The 10,537-nt window shown below is 50.4% G+C and overlaps 1 long non-coding RNA gene across 1 annotated transcript; it reads right to left on the bottom strand.

Annotated features, from left to right (window-relative positions):
* Positions 1–8,893: 8,893 nt before the first annotated feature.
* LOC125980800 (uncharacterized) lies at positions 8,894–10,211 on the bottom strand. Its single transcript, XR_007485757.2, has 3 exons — positions 9,726–10,211; positions 9,521–9,646; positions 8,894–9,152 (listed from the first exon to the last, which is right to left on the bottom strand). It is a non-coding gene; the product is annotated as an uncharacterized lncRNA (long non-coding RNA).
* Positions 10,212–10,537: the final 326 nt, after the last annotated feature.

The following is a 10,537-nucleotide window of genomic DNA, read 5'->3' on the forward strand; positions in this document are numbered from 1 at the left end:
ATTTGGTAGATTATCAGACAAATAATGTCTAACAGTAATTGATTTAACACATCACGATAAGTAGATTGAGTGTGGGCACTCTCAAGTTAACATATGTGATTATACTGCCTAATCTGTTACAGAGTATGTTGTTGCCAAGTAATGTAGAATAGATCCAAAGTAGTAATCCAGAATAGTTTTGAAAAGGCCATTATAATAATAAACAAATCTGATTACCTTGAACATAGTAACAAGCTAAGTGTTTAATATGTCCTATGAAGTCAAAATTGGGCACCATCATGTGGTGAAATTTGGAATTGCATCACATCCAATTTTGCCTGGGAACAAACAGATTAAATAAATCTTAGTTTTGAATAAGCCACTCCTTCTCAAACAAGTAAACTCTGCCCATTTTGCGCAGTAGATGTTCTGTTAATATCTAGTATTTATACAAAGTCATAATTTAAATTGCTTTCAACCTTCATTCATCGGTTCAACCAACATTACTCGCTCTTATTACCAATTTGTATTGATTTAACTAAGCGTTTAATACTTCCTATCAGGTCTCAAGTCAAGATTTGGCAAAATACAATTTCAGCAAATCCAATTTTGCCAGGGAACAAAAATAGATTAAATAAACTAAATAAGTCTTCTTCCCATTAAATACATCAGAAAAGTTTGTCTTGTAACCAGTCCTCTTCAAACAAGTAAAGTCTGCCCATTTTGTGCCGTAGATTTTGTGTCTATGCTTAGTATTTATACAAAATCATAATTTAAACGACTTCTTTCCTTCATTCACTTTGGAAATTTGGAATTGCAGCAAATCGAATTTTGCCAGGGAACAAAAAATAGATCAATTAAACTAAATAAGTCTTCTTCCCATTAAATAAATTAAAAACGTATGTCTTGTAACCAGTCCTTTTCAAACAAGTAAAGTCTGCCCATTTTGTGCCGTAGATTTTGTGTTTATGCCTAGTATTTATACAAAATCATAATTTAAAGGACTTAATTCCTTCATTCACTTTGGAAATTTGGAATTGCAGCACATCAAATTTTGCCTGGGAAGAAAAGTAGATTAAATAAATTTAATAAGTCTTACTACTTCCCATTAAATAAATTAAATATGTCTTACTTGTTCCCACTCCTTTTCAAAAAAGTAGTTTAAACCGAGGGCCCTTCACTCAACCTTTAACCTCAACCCCGCACGTCACATTGTGTTGTATCTGTGAATGTTGGTTGTGGCCAAATGATAGTTTTCTTTCATTCGTTTAGGTTCCAAGAAAACTTGATGTAACTCTACTTTTAACTGCCGTTTCAGATAAGCGGGTATTACGTCGCAGTCATGTGCCGCGGATATGACGTAATTGGCGGAACTTCCGCCAAAATTCAAATCTGTTGGCGCGATGGCCGTGAGCCACTGAGCAACGACGATTACCAACAGAAATATCTTTATTTTCTGCTTGCAACTGGACCGTCTAGAGCGTACATGGTAAGTAACACTCATTGTGTTTAAGGAGATTTACGTTTGTGTAGTTTGACTAAAGTTGTCGATGTAGCTAGCGTTCACGGTAATAGCAACGTGTAGCTGAGGCGCTAACCCTAGCAGAAGTGTAGCCGCGTTGCGTTGTACGTGTGAATATTGGTCGAGGCGAAGTGTTAATGTTTAATTTCATTCCTTTAGGTTCCACGGTGTTTGTTGGCTGCAAGTTTTCCACTGCAAGAAGAGGCTCGTATCATTGACCAGGAGCGATCTACAATTGTGAGTAGCCATAACATTTATCTTAAACACTTCCTATTTCATGTCTAACGGTACTTGATTTAACAAATAACCATAAATAAATACAGTGTGGGCACTGAAGTTAACATATGTGATTATACTGCCTAATCTGTCACCGAGTATATTGTTGCAAAGTAATATAAGATCCAAAGTTGTAATTCAGAATAGTTTTCAAAAGAAGGCCATTAGAATTATATACAAGTCTGATTACCCTGAACATAATAGCAAGCTATTAATTAAATCACAAATTCTTCAATTCAAAGATTTGGTAGATTATCAGACAAATAATGTCTAACAGTAATTGATTTAACACATCACGATAAGTAGATTGAGTGTGGGCACTCTCAAGTTAACATATGTGATTATACTGCCTAATCTGTTACAGAGTATGTTGTTGCCGAGTAATGTAGAATAGATCCAAAGTAGTAATCCAGAATAGTTTTGAAAAGGCCATTAGAATAATAAACAAATCTGATTACCTTGAACATAATAACAAGCTAAGTGTTTAATATGTCCTATGAAGTCAAAATTGGGCACCATCATGTGGTGAAATTTGGAATTGCATCACATCAAATTTTGCCTGGGAACAAACAGATTAAATAAATCTTAGTTTTGAATAAGCCACTCCTTCTCAAACAAGTAAACTCTGCCACTGGAGGCAGTCAGTGTCTGTCTGTTGAGGTTTTCACCTTGTTCTTCTCCTGCTGAAGTTCTAACTGGACATCCATCAGTTTGGCTCTCAGCTCGTCATTGGCGGCCAGAAGGGCGCCCGTTCACTCCGCCTTGGCCCGCCCTGCCGGAGCTCGTTTGGACATCTCTTACTCGAGTCTCGCCCGGTCGTCAGTCAGAGATCACAACATTTGTACCTGGAGAGCACAAACGCAGTGCTGTTTTCCACTGGCTTCGAACTCAACTTCAATCGGTACCGTAACTTACAACATCATAAACATAGATCTAGCTTGACTTATTCATTGAATAAATGCATTTAGTTCTTCAAAACTGCATCACGCAACATAGTGTGACCGAGACGGCCGTTATCCACCTGCGTGAATTTATTTGGTGAAATGAATGAGATGTTTATGACACCATCGTTCTGTCTCTATGTAGATGAAGGGAAATAATCGATTGCTGAAGGTCCAAAGGTGTTGTGATAAACAAATAAACATTTTAGTGATTAGTGACATATTTGTGATAAACATATTAGGCAGGATAATCACATATGTTAACTTGACTGCCCACACTGTATTTATTTATGGTTATTTGTTAAATCGAGTACTGTTAGACGTGAAATAGGAAGTGTTTCACATAAATGGACGACGAAAGGGGTACTCACCATTGTAGCTCCTGCTGGTCAATGATACGAGCCTCTTCTTGCAGTGGAAAACATACAGCCAACAAACACCATGGAACCTAAAGGAATGAAATTAAACATTAACATTTAGCCTCAACCAACATTCACAAACGTAAATATTTTTAAACACAATGAGTTGTACTTACCGTGTACGCTCTAGACGGTCCACTTCCAAGCAGAAAATAAAGATATTTCTGTTGATAATCGTCGTGTTTGTATCCGTTGTCTCGCTTAAGGCCATTGCGCCCACAGATTTGAATTCTGGCGAGAGTTCAGCCCATTGACATCATTTCCGCGGTGTAATACCCGCATATCTGAAACGGCAAAGTTAAGAGTAGAGTTAAAGTTTTTAATCAACGCAATAATTTACAACCGTTGACCAGTCGAAATAATCGTCGAAATTTGGCGTCTGTGGCTGGAAGCAGACGCCGAGTTCGACGTTCCTCCCAAACGCCACACTCCCTCGCTTTTCAGGGCTACACACAAAAAAACAGATTTTTCAAAACAATGAGTTGTAATTACCTGTACGCTCTCAGTTGCAAGCTGAAAACAAAAATATTTGTCTTTTTAGTCGTCATGTTACTAACCGCTGTGTCTTGTTTGCCAGCATTGCCGCTTTCCTACTTCCTGTTGCAAGTCACGCCCACGGATTATAATTTTGCCGTGAGTTCCGCCTATTGACGTCATGTCCGCGTCACATGACTGTGACATAATATTATCTAAAACTGTTTGTGCGGTATTGTGTTGTTTTGTGCGGTATTGTGTTATTCTGTGCGGCATGGTGTAGTTCAGTGCGGCATGGTGTTGTTCAGTGCGGCATGGTGTTGTTCAGTGCGGCATGGTGTTGTTAAGTGCGGCATGGTGTTGTTCAGTGCGGCATGGTGTAGTTCAGTGCGGCATGGTGTTGTTCAGTGCGGCATGGTGTTGTTCAGTGCGGCATGGTGCTGTTCAGTGCGGCATGGTGTTGTTCAGTGCAGCATGGTGTTGTTAAGTGCGGCATGGTGTAGTTCAGTGCGGCATGGTGTAGTTCAGTGCGGCATGGTGTTGTTCAGTGCGGCATGGTGTTGTTCAGTGCGGGATGGTGTTGTTCAGTGCGGTATCATGTTGTTCAGTGCGGTATCGTGTTGTTCAGTGCAGTATCGTTGTGTTGTCCGTATTGTGTTGTGTTGTTCGTATTGTGTTGTGTTGTTCGTATTGTGTTGTGTTGTTCGTATTGTGTTGTGTTGTTCATATTGTGTTGTTCGTATTGTGTTGAGTTGTTCGTATTGTGTTGTGTTGTTCGGATTGTGTTGCCTTTAACACTTAGCCTCTAACACTTAGCCTCTAACACTTAGCCTCTAGCACCTAGAAGGTAAATAAATAGGAAGGAAGTGTCACGTGCTGGTGCCTCCTGTCAGTGGAATCACCGTCACCTGCCACGGGTTCATGGACAGCGCTATATCAGCGCCGCAAGCGCAGAACCGAGTGCCAGTCTGTCCCTTGATGCTGCTTCGCTCATCAGTCCCGGAGAAACTTGACTCGCTTGACTATTCGAAACCCCCGCAGAACCGTTTGTCCTCTCCAGCCCGATCGCCGCTCCAGCGCCGGCTGTTCCCATTATCCCCTTCCAATAAAGTCCGTCGTCACGCTGTACTGTCCGATCCTTAACAGTACAAACTGGCCAACGCTATGCAGTCAGCGAACGACGAGACGGCATTGAGCCGACTGGAGCGAGCCGAGACCGCCATCAGCAGCCTGTCCGCCGACATCCGGAACCTGATCGAGGTTGGTCAGCAACAACAGCTGCAGCAGCAGGAGATGGCCCAAGCCCTCCAGAGACTGTCGGTGGCTGCGTCCCCGGCTGTCACGGCACCCCAGCACCGCCCGTCTGCCGAGGCCAGGAGGCTCGTGGACGTCCCGGAGCCCCGCCTCGGCAACATCGAGAAGTTCAACGGCGATCCCAAGCACGTGAGGGCGTTTGTGACCAACTGTCACATAATGTTCAGCCTCCAGCCCGTCACGTTTGCGTCAGAATCAGCCAAGGTCGGGTTCGTTCTAACCCACCTCACGGGCGAGGCGCGGCTATGAGGTTTGGCAGAGTATGAAAGGATGGCCCCAGCATGCGATTCCTTCGACGCCTTCGCATAGGAATTGCTCTGCCTGTTCGACCTGGGATCCGCCGCCGAAGACGCCGCCGAGGAACTGGCGACGCTGCGTCAAGGTAGCCGATCGGTCGCGGAGTACGCCCTTAAGTTCCAGACGTTGGCCGGCAGCAGCGGATGGAACGCGCCAGCGCTCGTTAGCACATTCCTAAACGGCCTCGCCGAGTATATGAAAGACGAACTGGTGTCTTACGATTGCCCGCGAACGCTGAAGGGCGCGATGGACTTGGCGGCCCGAGTAGACCTGCGGATCCGGACGCGGCGGCGCGATCGGGAGAGGAGGTCCCCGCGGAATCCGCATGGCCACATTCCTCCGTCTGCTGGGGACCCGTCAACCACACCACCCGCCGAGCCCATGGATCTGGGAGGGGCTCGGGTTCCCTCGGAGGAGCACCGTCGACGCCTCTCGCTGGGCTTGTGTTTTTACTGTGGGGACGGGGGCCATCGGGTGGCGGGGTGCCCGTTAAAAGGCCGGAGCTCACGCGGCGTCGGGGGATCCGCGTGAGCTCGACCAGCACCGGCTCTCCCAGTCCCAGCACGCTCACGCTACAGGCACGTGTCCAGCTTGCGGCGGGCGACCAGAACGTGGCGGCCTTGGTGGATTCCGGCGCGGAGGGGAACATCATGGACATTAGCCTGGCGCGTCAGTGGGGTGTCGGCTTCCTCCCGCTGAGCCCTTCCATTCCCGCGCGTGCCATTGATGGCCGTCTGATTGGCGAGGTGGCTTTCGTGACGGAACCGGTTAAGGTAATGCTCTCCGGCAATCACCACGAGACCATCCAGTTTTTTCTTCTTTCCCTCCTAGGACAGCAGCTCATCCTGGGGCACCCTTGGTTGCGGCAGCACAACCCGGTGCTGGACTGGGAGGTGGGGGTGGTACGGCAGTGGAGCGAACGCTGCCATCGAGTGTGCCTGAAGGCGGCCACCAGCCCACTCGGCAGAGCCCCGCCCAGGTACAGTCCCGACATCTCCAATGTCCCAGCAGTTTATCACGAACTCAAGGAGGTTTTTAGTAAAGCCAGGGCCGCTTCTCTTCCTCCACACCGGTCCTACGATTGCGCCATCGACCTGTTGCCCGGCACCTTCCCTCCCAAGGGACGCGTCTACTCCCTGTCCGCTCTTGAGCGCCGGGCTATGGAGGAATACATCCGGGAGTCCCTGGCAGCTGGTATCATACGGCCGTCCTCTTCACCTGCGGGAGCGGGGTTTTTCTTCGTGAAGAAGAAGGAGGGCACGCTCCGCCCGTGTATCGACTACCGGGGAATAAACGAGATCACCGTAAAGAACCGATACCCTCTGCCTCTTCTTTCTTCCGCCTTTGAGAGCCTTCAGGGTGCCACCATCTTCACAAAGCTGGATCTTCGCAACGCCTACCACCTGATCCGCATCCGGGAGGGAGACGAGTGGAAGACGGCTTTCAACACCCCGAGCGGACACTACGAGTACTTGGTGGTTCCGTTTGGGCTCACCAACGCCCCAGCAGTTTTCCAGTCCCTGATAAAGGACGTGTTACGAGACATGCTGGACAAATTTGTGTTTGTTTATTTGGACGACATCCTCATCTTCTCCCGCTCGCTTCCTGAGCACATCAAGCATGTTCGGGCGGTGCTGCGACGCCTCCTAGAGAATTCGCTCTACGTGAAGGCAGAGAAGTGCGAGTTCCACGCCTCCTCTGTCAAATTCCTCGGCTACGTGGTGCGTGAGGGATCCATCGAAATGGACCCTGGGAAGGTGGAGGCGGTCACGTCATGGCCTGTTCCCGAGACACGCAAGCGGCTGCAACAATTCTTAGGTTTCGCGAACTTTTATCGACGTTTTATCCGTGGATACAGCACGGTGGCCGTGCCACTCACCGCCCTTACCAGCCCCGCCTCCCCATACAAATGGACAGAACGGGCGGAACAGGCATTTCAGGAGCTTAAGAGGAGGTTCACATCCGCTCCCATCCTCAGAGTTCCCGATCCCGACAGACAGTTCGTGGTCGAAGTGGACGCCTCGGACGTGGGTGTCGGGGCGGTGTTGTCTCAACGTAGCCGCCAAGACGATCGTCTCCATCCGTGCGCCTTCTTTTCTCGCCGTTTGTCAGCCTCAGAAAGGAAGTATGACATCGGTAATCGTGAGCTCCTCGCCGTCAAGTTGGCTTTGGAGGAGCGGCGACATTGGCTGGAGGGCGCCACCACTCCGTTCATTGTCTGGACCGACCACCGCAACTTGGAGTATCTGAGATCGGCCAAGAAACTGAACGCGAGACAAGCACGGTGGGCTCTGTTCTTTGACCGGTTTGAGTTCTCTCTTTCCTACAGACCGGGTTCCCGTAACGCGAAGGCGGACGCCCTGTCGCGTTTGTTTCCTGGTGGGGAGGAGGGACAGGGTCCGCCTCCCACTATCCTCCCGAGCTCGGTTCGGGTGGCGGCTCTCACATGGGAGATCGAACGCCAAGTGGAAGCCGCATCACGCGATCAACCCGGCCCCAGCAACTGCCCGGAGGGTCGCCTGTTCGTCCCTGAAGCCCTGCGATCGGCCGTGCTGCAATGGGCGCACGACTCACGCCTGGCCTGTCATCCCGGCGCTGCACGCACGAGGTACGTGGTGGCACAGCGTTTCTGGTGACCCACCTGGCAAGTGGACACCAGCGATTACGTCAGAGCCTGCTCAATCTGTAACCGCTACAAGACGTCTACTCGTCCTCCGGCCGGGCTGCTTCAACCCTTGCCGGTTCGCCAGCGTCCCTGGTCTCACCTGTCAATTGACTTTGTCACAGGCCTCCCCCCCTCAGAGGGAAACACGCTGGTCCTCACGGTGGTAGACCGTTTTAGCCTAAGCTCCCATCTGCGAAGCAGACGGCGTCCATCATGGTGCGGGAGGTGTTTCGTCACCACGGTCTTCCACAAGACATCGTGTCAGACCGAGGACCTCAATTTGCGTCCACCTTCTGGATGGAGTTCTGCCGACTCCTCGGCGCCACGGCCAGCCTCTCCTCGGGGTTTCACCCTCAGTCCAACGGTCAAGCGGAGCGCCTGAACCAGGAACTGGGCAGGGCTCTCCGATGCATGGCCGCCGGGGACCAGCGCGGGTGGGTTCAACAGCTTTCCTGGGTAGAGTATGCTCACAATTCCCTTCCCAGCTCGGCCACGGGACTTTCGCCTTTCCACTGCGTCTTCGGGTACCAGCCACCCTTGTTCGCCCACCAGGAGCGTGGTGCGGCGTGCCCGTCGGCCCAGGCTTGTGTCCGCCGTTGTCATCGTGCCTGGGCGAGGGGCCGGGTCAGTCTTCTCCGCTCTGTTTCAGGCTACGCCCGCCAGCCGAACAAGCACCGGACGCCGGCTCCGGAGTACAGAGTGGGGCAGCGTGTGTGGCTCTCGACGCGGGATTTGCCGCTGCGAGCGGGATCCCGCAAACTGGCGCCCCGCTTTGTTGGACCGTTCCCTATCCAGAAGGTGATTGGCCCGGCCGCAGTCTGTCTGCTCCTTCCAGACTCCATGAAGGTTCATCCCACGTTCCACGTGTCCCGTGTGCGGCCAATTTCCCCCCCACACACACACACCAATGTTGATATGAACATAAAAGGGCCGCATGAATCCAAGCAAAGAGCCGCATGCGGTTCAGGAATTGCGGCTTGGCCAAACCTGTACTATACAACTTTATTTGTATAAAATTTTCACAACAGCTGTCACACAAACAAAGCGGGAAAAAACGAAGACGTGCGTGTTCCGCCCACGCTGGATTTATTTGCACCTTTGAAAAGACACCGTATTGCCGCAGATGTGGCAATGAGTACTTTTGGGCATCTGAGACGGAAGGATGTCCAAAGCATCACGTCACCTGCTCTGGTCGGCATGGTGGTGGGACGTTGAGGTCAACCGCTTTGGGGTTGGCTGAATCTTTGGTCGCAGGATGCCACACACTTGAAGACAGAAGCAGAAAAGCAGAGCTAAATGCAAAATGTACTCACCGGTGACTCCAATTTTTTCCCCCCTGAAGAAATGGATGGACGGGTGGCCCCGGCTGGCCGGTGGGACTCTTGTTATTCTGACCCTTTTTAGTGCGCGTTTGGGGCAACAACCGTTTTTTGTGGCGCTCTCTTCTGGTTCAAGAGTGCCCTGCATGTGAATCTGCCTTTCCTGCCTTCTGATTGGATGAGCGCCGGTGTGACGCGGTGCCTCTGTCACTGTGGCGGGGGGTATACGTCGGCATCGGAGCGTCTGCCAACGTCTGAGACCGGCTGGCAGTGTATCGGAAGTGTCGAGTGCGGTGCCGCTGGAGCTCACTCACCAGCTGGTGTTAGGGCCACAGAATGAAGGCCAAGGAGAAGAATAGAAAGAGAAACAGAAACTTCTCCTCCAATTGTTTGATTTGTCTCTTCTGAGCTTCGATGAATTCTTTCAGCTCTTTGTTCCTCTAGGACGGAGAAATGGAAAGTGGCCTTCAAAAGCCAGTAAGCGTGCAAGTAAGTGCCGGGCTGGCTTTGGGCCCTTACCTGTTGCGCGCTGTGCAGCAGATCCATTCTCTCTTGGAGGATGCAAGTGTCGCGCTCCCTCAACTCGCACATCAGGGCTCGCTTCCATTGGTCCACGGCGCTCCTAAGCTCTTCTCTCTGATCCGCCGTCAGCACGTCATTCACGCCAGCGTGGCTGGCTTTTTCGCCGTCCGTGGCGGGCCAGTCCCGCTGCGGTAGCGCCTCGTACAATATGGCCTCCAGCTCCAGGATCCTCTGGGCCGCAATCCTCGTCCATCAGTGGTCCGGCGGGAGATTTGAGGGCGGCTTACCTTATGAGCCTGGTCCATGGAACGCTTCCTGAAGTCCAACTCTTCATCCAGGTAGCCCTTCTGCTTACAGAACATATCCTAGCACAGCTCAAGGTCAGAATTGTTGGGGCACATTGCCGGAGTTCCCCTTGGCTGATGTCGCGTGTCTGTCTACCTTCTCACATTCAATGTCCAACATCTACTGTTGAAGTGCTGACTTGGTCACTTTGATGTATTCTAACCACTGAGGAAAGGCTGCTGTCACATAAGCAGAATGCGAGAGCGTGCGTGGACGTGCCCGTTACCTTCTCGGCTAGGGTGAGAAGGGTCCTGGCGTGAATCACGACCACCTGCTCCTCGTTGGTGAGGCACAGCGTCAACAAGCTTCTTTCAGCGCAAAGCCTTCCAAAAGTCACATTTGAGCCGCCGAGTCTCGTGGAGTGCAAACATAAGGAGTTCGACATACACTTACGGCGTTATCGCCCAGGATGTCCAGCTTCTTCATCAGATCACTGATGACGATGTCCGGGGGAAAGGCGCAAG

The sequence above is a fragment of the Syngnathus scovelli genome, chromosome 14, assembly GCF_024217435.2.
Source record: "Syngnathus scovelli strain Florida chromosome 14, RoL_Ssco_1.2, whole genome shotgun sequence".
Taxonomy (NCBI): Eukaryota; Metazoa; Chordata; class Actinopteri; order Syngnathiformes; family Syngnathidae; genus Syngnathus; species Syngnathus scovelli.